This window comes from Micropterus salmoides, unplaced genomic scaffold, assembly GCF_014851395.1.
Source record: "Micropterus salmoides isolate LMB-PRFRI ecotype aquatic unplaced genomic scaffold, ASM1485139v1 Ms_hic_scaffold_5, whole genome shotgun sequence".
NCBI lineage: Eukaryota > Metazoa > Chordata > Actinopteri > Centrarchiformes > Centrarchidae > Micropterus > Micropterus salmoides.
The window spans coordinates 8,118,175-8,127,410 of NW_024044237.1; positions in this window are offsets into that span (position 1 = coordinate 8,118,175).

The window sequence follows — 9,236 nt, forward strand, 5'->3', positions numbered from 1 at the left end:
CACTAGGCGACAGAGGCAAGGAAAAACTTCCTTTTAAGAGGCAGAAACCTCGAGCAGAACCATGGCTCAGGGTGGGCAGCCATCAGCCTCAACCGGTTGGGGGTGAAGGAAGTAGACGGAGAGAGAGGGCAAGAGAGGAACAGAGAGAAAGAGAGAGAGGGATAGAAGGGGAGAGAGAGGGGAGGGAGGCAAATTTGGTATCAATCGGAGTTGTGGTTGTGGAGATGTAAAATGCATGTAAGTCTATGGGATTTTTTTGAATAGCGCCAACTAGGGGCTAACTGTACCAAATTTTGCACAGCCCCTCAGGGGGACATGCCACATATGGTCCTCAAGTTTTGTGTTGATCGGCCTCTCCATGCCAGAGATATGTCATACTTGCTGTTTTTAGCGTTTTGGCAAATATTTGTTAGCTTGTAATTGGAAAATGTTTTGTCAGATCAAAATTCCCTCTACAAACCTTCTTCAGCTCGGTCCAGAGATGGTCTGTGCCAAGTTTCGTGTTGATCGGACTTGTGGCTTTGGATGAGTTCATTAAAATAGGTTTTCCAGTTTTCGCGATTTGGCGAAATGAAAACGTCATCGCACAGAGGCGTGTCCTATACCATCGGAATCGGCAGCATCCTCCAAACACATAGACGTTAGGTTTATGAATGTGCAATGTAGTGAGCCGTAGTTATCCTGCAAAATGTCCTTTGGTTGAAAATCCCATTGAAATGAATGGGGTATTTGAGGTTCAATTATAAGGCCGCCTTTTGGCTAAAGTGCACCCATGGGGAACAATTGACCCAAATTTGGTGTCAATCGGACTTGTGGTTATGGAGATATAAAATGCATGCAAGTCAATGGGATTTTTTCCCCCCATCTTTAATCTGCTATAACAGCGCCACCTATGGGCATATTTGGGTGAAGTTTGGTGCATTTAGTAAGGGGACCATGCTGAACCATTCGGCACTGGTTTCATGTCAGTGTGAGTTGTGGTAATAGAGGAACAATTTTCTTGGATTAAATAGCACCACCTAGGGGCGAGTTGGATATAAGGTTTTTGATATACGCCTTCGTAGGTGGAAGTTCCAAGGCCAAACGCGTTGACCTTGCTTATAGCACCCCCTAGAGGTAGAAGTCTGCGGATTTAGGCGCCTGAGGTACTCTTGAGGCTGTGAACCTACCTTGTGAGTTTCGTGTCCCTAGCAGTTACCGTCTAGGCCGCAGTATCAGTTTTATGCACGGAAGAAAAAAATAATAAAAATCCGAGCGAAAACAATAGGGTTCCCAACTCCACTGGATCTGTGAACCGCGATGCCTCGCAACTACAGATCCAGACTCCACAGCTCCAGAGCCACAAACACCTGCAGGAAGTGATAGGAGGAGAGAGGCGAGAGAGGCGAGGGACGAGAAAGCACAAGACTACGGGAAAGGGAAGAAGTCGAGTTAGTAACATGCATTAATGGGATGAGGTTGCATACAGAGGGAGAGAAAGTAGAGGAGAGAGGAGCTCAGTGCATCATGGGAAGTCTAGGCCTATAGCAGCATAACTAAGGGATGGTGGTTCAGGACTCACCTGAGCCAGCCCTAACTATAAGCTTTATCAAAGAGGAAAGTCTTAAGCCTAGTCTTAAATGTGGAGACGGTGTCTGCCTCCTGAACCCAAACTGGAACCTGGTTCCACAGGAGAGGAACCACAAGTAACCCTACATTCTGGGAGCGCAGTGCTCTGGTGGGATAGTAAGGGCTCTTTAAGCTCTTTAAGATAAGATGGTGCCTGACAATTAAGAGCTTTGTAGGCAAGAAGAATGATTTTAAATTCTATTCTGGATTTTACTGGAAGAGAAGCTAAAACAGGAGAAATATGATCTCTTTTCCTGGTTCCTGTCAGAAAACATGCTTCAGCTTCAGCCTGATAATAGGGAATTGCAGTAATCCAGCCTTGAAAAAACTAAACAGGATGTTCCTAATTTTCGCAATATTTTGTAGGTGAAAAAAGGCGGTCCTTGAAATTTGCTTAATGTGAGACTTGGGCCCAGAAGGGAATGGGCAGTAATACCAGGGGAGCCAAGCACCAGCTACTGGTCGATAGAGCAGTCACTCGAGACTGCAAGACCAAGCAGACCAATCAGTGCACCTCCTGGATTGACTACAAGAAAGCCACTGACATCAAGAAAAGAAAGCTCCTCACAATGAATGGAGGGTTCCACCCCAAATCCAGCACCCTGAGACTGTACACCAAGCGTAGTGAGGGAGACCAAGGGCTAGTGAGTGTCAAGACCATTGTCCAGGATGAAACGACAAAGATCCAGGAGTACATCAGGAAGATGGCCCCCAAAGATGAAGGGCTTAGTGAATACCTCAGGCAGCAGAAACCCAAGGGTGAGGACAAGGAATACGGAGAACCTTCATGGAGAGACAAGCCACTGCACAGCATGTTGTCTGTGGTACATGCCATGCAGCGGCTTAAAAAACCACAGACAAATAGAAGAAGTGGCTGATATCAAGAAATCCTACCAGTGGCTTGAAAAGGCTGGAATGAAGGACAGCATAGAAGCACTAATCATGGCTGCACAAGAACAGACACTCAGTACAAGATCAATAGAGGCTGGGGTCTACCACACCAGGCAGGACCCCAGGTGCAGACTGTGCAAGGATGCCCCCGAGACAGTACAGCACACAACAGCAGGGTGTAAGATGCAGGAAGTGCGTACATGGAACGCCATAACCAGGTAGCTGGCATTGTGTACAGGAACATCTGCCATGAGTATGGGCTAGAAGTCCCAAGGTAAAAATGGAAGACACTTCCTAAGGTAGTTTAGAATGACTGAGCTAAGGTCCTGTGGGACTTCAAGATCCAGACTGACAAACTGGTGATGGCTAACCAACCAGACATCGTGTTGATCGACAAACAGCAGAAGAAGGCTGCAGTGATAGATGTAGCAATCCCAAGCAACATCAAGAAGGAACACGAGAAGCTTGAGAAATACCAAGGGCAGAAAGAGGAACTAGAAAAGATGTGGAAAGTAAGAGCAACAGTGGTGACAGTGGTAATTGGAGCACTGGGGTGTGACCCTTGTGGTGTCCGAACAATAATGCTGCGATGATGTGTTGAGAAGAAATCCCCTTGACACTGTTCTTGATCATAAAAGTTTATTACATCAAGGAGTTCAGCATCAATTACAAGCTCTGCAGCAGCTTGGAGTACCCAGCCCGATGGCCACTCTGTCTCTCTGTACATCAAACACAGGATAGGATATGTTTAGGTATCTGCTAAATACCATATAAGGGTCAGAGTCTGCAAACTAAGGCTCCAATCCATATAAGAGCAAAGTTCTATTAGGATAAGTGTAGACATCTTGTTGGACACCAGAAAAGGGTCTGAGCCTCCACATAACCACTGACTTCTACTCTCCCGTTAAAGGTCACTAATCCTCTATCCAGCTGCTACAGTGCTATGTTAAACTGTTATGCGTCAAATGCACATATGTTATACATCACACCCTCAAACTGGCTACAGCAGATACCAGGTAAAATATCAGAAGTCTCTGTTCAGAAGAGTGCAGTCGTAGGAACAGCTAAGATCCAGCGCAGAACCCTCAAACTCCCAGGCCTCTGGTAGAGGACCCGAGCTTGAGGATGACACATACCACCCCACAAGGGGTGAGAGGGGGAAATTTCTTTATGTATATGTATATATATTTTACAATGAATTTAGAATGCTGTGTATAATCAATTGTGTTAAAATTGGAAAAAATTAGCCCCTCGTTCACGTTCAACCTACATGTACGAAATTTTCTGGGGACATGTATCATATCAAGACGCACAAAAAAGCCTCAAGAACCCATAGCCTAAAGTCAACCGAAAGTCGGCCATTTTGAATTTTACGGCCATTTTTGGATGATTTACACACTTCGTACTTTAACGAACTCCTCCTAGGGATTTAGTCGGATCGACGTCAAATTTCTGCTGTGCCTTCTAAAGGCATTGACGATGAAAAGTTGTGCTATTTGCAAGTTTTCGTCAATGGGCGTGTCCGTGGCGTGGCGTCAAAGATCAACTCTTCGCCATGACACGGAAGTTGTCGTAGCTTCAGTGTACATGCTCACATCTGGACCAAACTGTACATGTAGGATGAGAGTCCCGCCCTGAACACATGTACATGCTGATATTCACCCACAGTCATAGCGCCACCTGCTGGCAACAGGAAGTGACTTTTAACGAAGCAGCCCCCGCCGCACGTTTCACCTACGTGCACGAATTTTCTGTGGTACGTGTATCTTGTCCAGACGCACAAAAAAGTCTCTTGGAGCCATAGCCTAAACCCAACAGGAAGTCGGCCATTTTGAATTTTACGTCAAATTTTGGATGATTTACACACTTCGTACTTTAACGAACTCCTCCTAGGGATTTAGTCCGACCGACTTCAAATTTGTGCTGTGCCTTCTAAAGGCATTGAAGATGAAAAGTTGTGCTATTTGCGAGTTTTCGTCAATGGGTGTGTCCGTGGCGTGGCGTCAAAGATCAAGTCTTCGCCATGACACAGGAAGTTGTTGTAACTTACGTGTACATGCTCACATCTTAACCAAACTTTACGTGCTTGATAACTCTCCCACCCCGCTATGGAGGACCGATCCTGACACAGTCAGAAATAAATACAGAAAAATAAATGCTCAATAAATAAATAAGCATCCAATTAAATAAACAAAAAAATAAAGTAAATAAATAAATGTAGGTAGTAATTAAATTATACAAGGAGACATAAATGTTATATTTTAATTAGTGTTTTACTTATTCACCTTTGTATAATTACTTATTTGTTTATTCAACTTTATTTATTACTAATTTTTTTAATGTATTTATGTGTGTTTTAATATTTTTGTCTGTTTTATTCTTCCTTTGTATTTATTTACCTTATTTATTTTCAGCCATGGTATTATTTCTGCCTGTCTTTTTTAAATTTTTGTATGCATTTCTGCCTCATTATGCAAATGAGGAGGGGCTGTGTCTCAAGGGGTCATCTTCTCTGCTATTGGTGGACCAGTCAGACAGGAGAGCTCTAGGCCTACTCTGCCTGCAGACATCAACGATCTTGCCCCTCACACAGTCAGATGGCTTCCTTCAGTGCGCTGAGGTGTTTAACAACTCTGAAGACACTACCAGCCATGTCTTCCTTCTCTTTTCACGTAGACACTCCGACAGACAGTGCTTTCAGTTTGCTGCATGCATGGACACAGAACTGCGGTATAGGGAGAAGCACACGGTCAGCTGGCTGCAGCTAAATCTGGAGTGCACTCGTATTCAATTCTGTATGGTAAATTCAGTTTTAACGGAACAGAGCGAGCTGACAGGCAGAGTTAGAGACTTTTTCTGTCCGTTTCTCTCTTTACAAAGACGCATGTTGCAGTTAGAGTCTTCTCTGAGATGCGAGCACGACATACAACACAATTTATCAAATTACACAACGGATATACAGTATGAAAATAAGATTGATTGGATTATACTCACAGGAAGTATAAAACCTCTTACATGGGTCTATTAAAAGTAAAGTAACACAAAAATGTCAGGGAAATTACTTTACTTAGATTTAAGTACTGCAGTTGTACATTTGAAATACCTTCCTACCTTTCTGATAGGAAGCCTTCTTGAGGTGGTATAAAACATTTCTTCTTATATTCTGATTTGAGTTGTGGACAACTATGACCACATGAATTAAAAAAATTAAACATTTCACTGCCCAAGTCAGCTATAACACAAGTCTTGATCATCAGACTACATGCTGTACAGTATTTGTGGACAGATTTTGTCCCAGGATTTTATGCATTTCTTCTTCTTCGTTGCATGATTTAGAATAATAAGGTGAGAAATGGGTCTGTTCTGATTTCATCCTGCACCGTGGCAGCTAATAAAGTCCATTTAATCCCAAAAACGCTTTTCTTTTAGGCAGGCTGGAGCAGAAAACAACTCACCTTTCTCAAGTTGTACAGTAATGTCACATGTGTATGAAGGTGGCTCAAACAAGCTAATCTTAAATGTCAAAGTAGAGAGGATCCTAGTAGGCCTATTTATTTTCATTCATTACACAATATGAATAAGCTATGCAGACAGTTGTAAAGAAAGAACATTTTTCTTCTGTTCTCTACTTGTTATAGTTACACAGTATTAGGGGTGTGTGCTGTATTAAAAGTATCCACTGTTCTCCCATGCTCTAACACACAGTAACGATGAAATGTGTGCTGTTCTCACATTCTTCCTCTGTATGTACACATAAACAACAAGGCAGGGAAATAAAAGGAATTTATTTTATTGTTTGGGTACATTATTGTTCAGTGTACATGGTCACATCTGAAACAAACTTTACGTGCTTGATAACTGTCCCACCCCGCAGACATCTACACACCAATACCGATTTATATTCATAGCGGCAAGTGCTATGTAGCTCCACATAGGGGACACAGGAAGTGACATATAACACCTTCATGCGGCGTCGGAACCGCGTAGGAAATTCACAGCCGCACCGGCAGAGCTCCAGAATATGCAACTCGGCCGGCTCACACCCGGACGCGTTACAAGTGCGAGGGCCCGCCCAACGCTGCTTGCAGCTTTAATTGTTTTTTGGGGCTTTTTGATTTGATAGTGACGAGGTGAAGAGGTAGACAGGAAACTGGGAGAGAGAAGGGTATGACGTGCAACAAAGGTCACTGGTGTTGCTCTCCCTCCACCGTAGCAGTCCAGGGAAACAAAGAGGGAATTCTACATTAATTACATTAACCTAACCCTAACCCTAACCCTAATCAGCTCTAAACCTAAACTAAACTATAACTCATTTGAAAGTCTTGTTCTTAGTCTTTCGCACCCAAGTTGGAAATCACTGCAACCAATTCTTTTTGTTATAGTGTACCGAGCACCTGGCCCGTACTCTGAATTCTTATCTGAATTTGCAGAGTTTTTGTCAACTTTAGTCCTTAAAACGGACAAAGTTATTATTGTAGGAGATTTTAATATTCATGTGGATGTTGAGAATGACAGCTTTAGTACTGCGTTTATCTCTCTGTTAGATTCCATCGGCTTCTCTCAGAGTGTTCATGAACCGACTCACTGTTTTAACCACACCCTCGACCTTGTTTTGGTGTATGGTATTGAAATTGAACATTTAGTGGTGTTCCCACAGAATCCCTCCCTATCCGACCACTGTTACTGTCAAATAATATTTATATAAAGTAAAGCACCGTATTTAAATAATAAAAGCTTGTAAATTTATTGGAGATTTATCTGTAATTACCAGATTGCCAGATTTCTACATGAAAACCTCTAAAAGGTAGAAGCAGGCTGTTTTAGCCTGTACACACTGAGTTGATGGCTTCCAGTGACCTGTTGTACTTTGGAGTCAAATTTAACTCACTTTCTTTTGTTTTACACAAATCAATCACAGGAAAGAGTGTTTCACCAGATCTCACCTTTACAACAAACAATACCATTTTCATACAGCCATATTTCACTGAACAGGACTCATGTAGAGATTTCTACATGAAAGCCTCTAAAAGGTAGAAGCAGGCTGTTTTAGCCTGTACACACTGAGTTGATGGCTTCCAGTGACCTGTTGGACTTTGGAGTCAAATTTAACTCACTTTCTGTTGTTTTACACAAATCAGTCACAGGAAAGAGTGTTTCACCAGATCTCAACTTTACAACAAACAATACCAATTTGATACACCCATATTTCACTGAACAGGACTCTCTTGCTTCTCAAGCCGAAGCGAGTGTGTAAAGTTCCTTTTGTGGACTTTATGAGCTAACAGCCACCTAATAAGTTTTAAATGGAGTTTTAATACCAAAATACAACTGTATGATGGGTGTGGGACGCTGATTTGAGCTGTTGTGATTTGGGGCCCCTATGTGGCCCCTGAAAGCAACTAGCTTGGGAAAGGCTGCAGAAGGTTGAGATTCAAGATTTTGATGGTGTTGTCTCTGTGAGTCTTCTGGGTAAGTTTGAAGCCATTTGGAGCTCAACTCAGAGATTTCTACATGAAAGCCTCTAAAAGGTAGAAGCAGGCTGTTTTAGCCTGTACACACTGAGTTGATGGCTTCCAGTGACCTGTTGGACTTTGGAGTCAAATTTAACTCACTTTCTGTTGTTTTACACAGATCAGTCACAGGGTAGAGTGTATCACCAGATTTCTTCTTTACAACAAAAAATACCAATTTCATACAGCCATATTTCACTGAACAGGACTCATGTAGAGATTTCTACACGAAAGCCTCTAAAAGGTAGAAGCAGGCTGTTTTAGTCTGTACACACTGAGTTGATGGCTTTCAGTGACCTGTTGTACTTTGGAGTCAAATTTAACTCACTTTCTGTTGTTTTACACAGATCAGTCACAGGACAGAGTGTTTTCCAGATTTCTTCTTTACAACAAACAATACCAATTTGATACACCCATATTTCACTGAACAGGACTCTCTTGCTTCTCAAGCCGAAGCGAGTGTGTAAAGCTCCTTTTGTGGACTTTATGAGCTAACAGCCACCTAATAAGTTCTAAATGGAGTTTTAATACCAAAATACAACTGTATGATGCGTGGGACGCTGATTTGAGCTGTTGTGATTTGGGGCCCCTATGTGGCCCCTGAAAGAAACTAGCTTGGGAAAGGCGGCAGAAGGTTGAGATTCAAGATTCTTGATGGTGTTGTCTCTGTGTCGTCGGTAAGTCTCAAGCCATTTGGAGCTCAACTCAGAGATTTCTATATGAAAGTCTCTAAAAGGTAGAAGCAGGCTGTTTTAGCCTGTACACACTGAGTTGATGGCTTCCAGTGACCTGTTGTACTTTGGAGTCAAATTTAACTCACTTTCTGTTGTTTTACACAGATCAGTCACAGGGTAGAGTGTATCACCAGATTTCTTCTTTACAACAAAAAATACCAATTTCATACAGCCATATTTCACTGAACAGGACTCATGTAGAGATTTCTACACGAAAGCCTCTAAAAGGTAGAAGCAGGCTGTTTTAGCCTGTACACACTGAGTTGATGGTTTCCAGTGACCTGTTGGACTTTGGAGTCAAATTTAACTCACTTTCTGTTGTTTTACACAGATCAGTCACAGGACAGAGTTTTTCACCAGATCTCAACTTTACAACAAACAATACCAATTTCATACAGCCATATTTCACTGAACAGGACTCTCTTGCTTCTCAAGCCTAAGCGAGTGTGTAAAGCTCCTTTGTGGACTTTATGAGCTAACAGCCACCTAATAA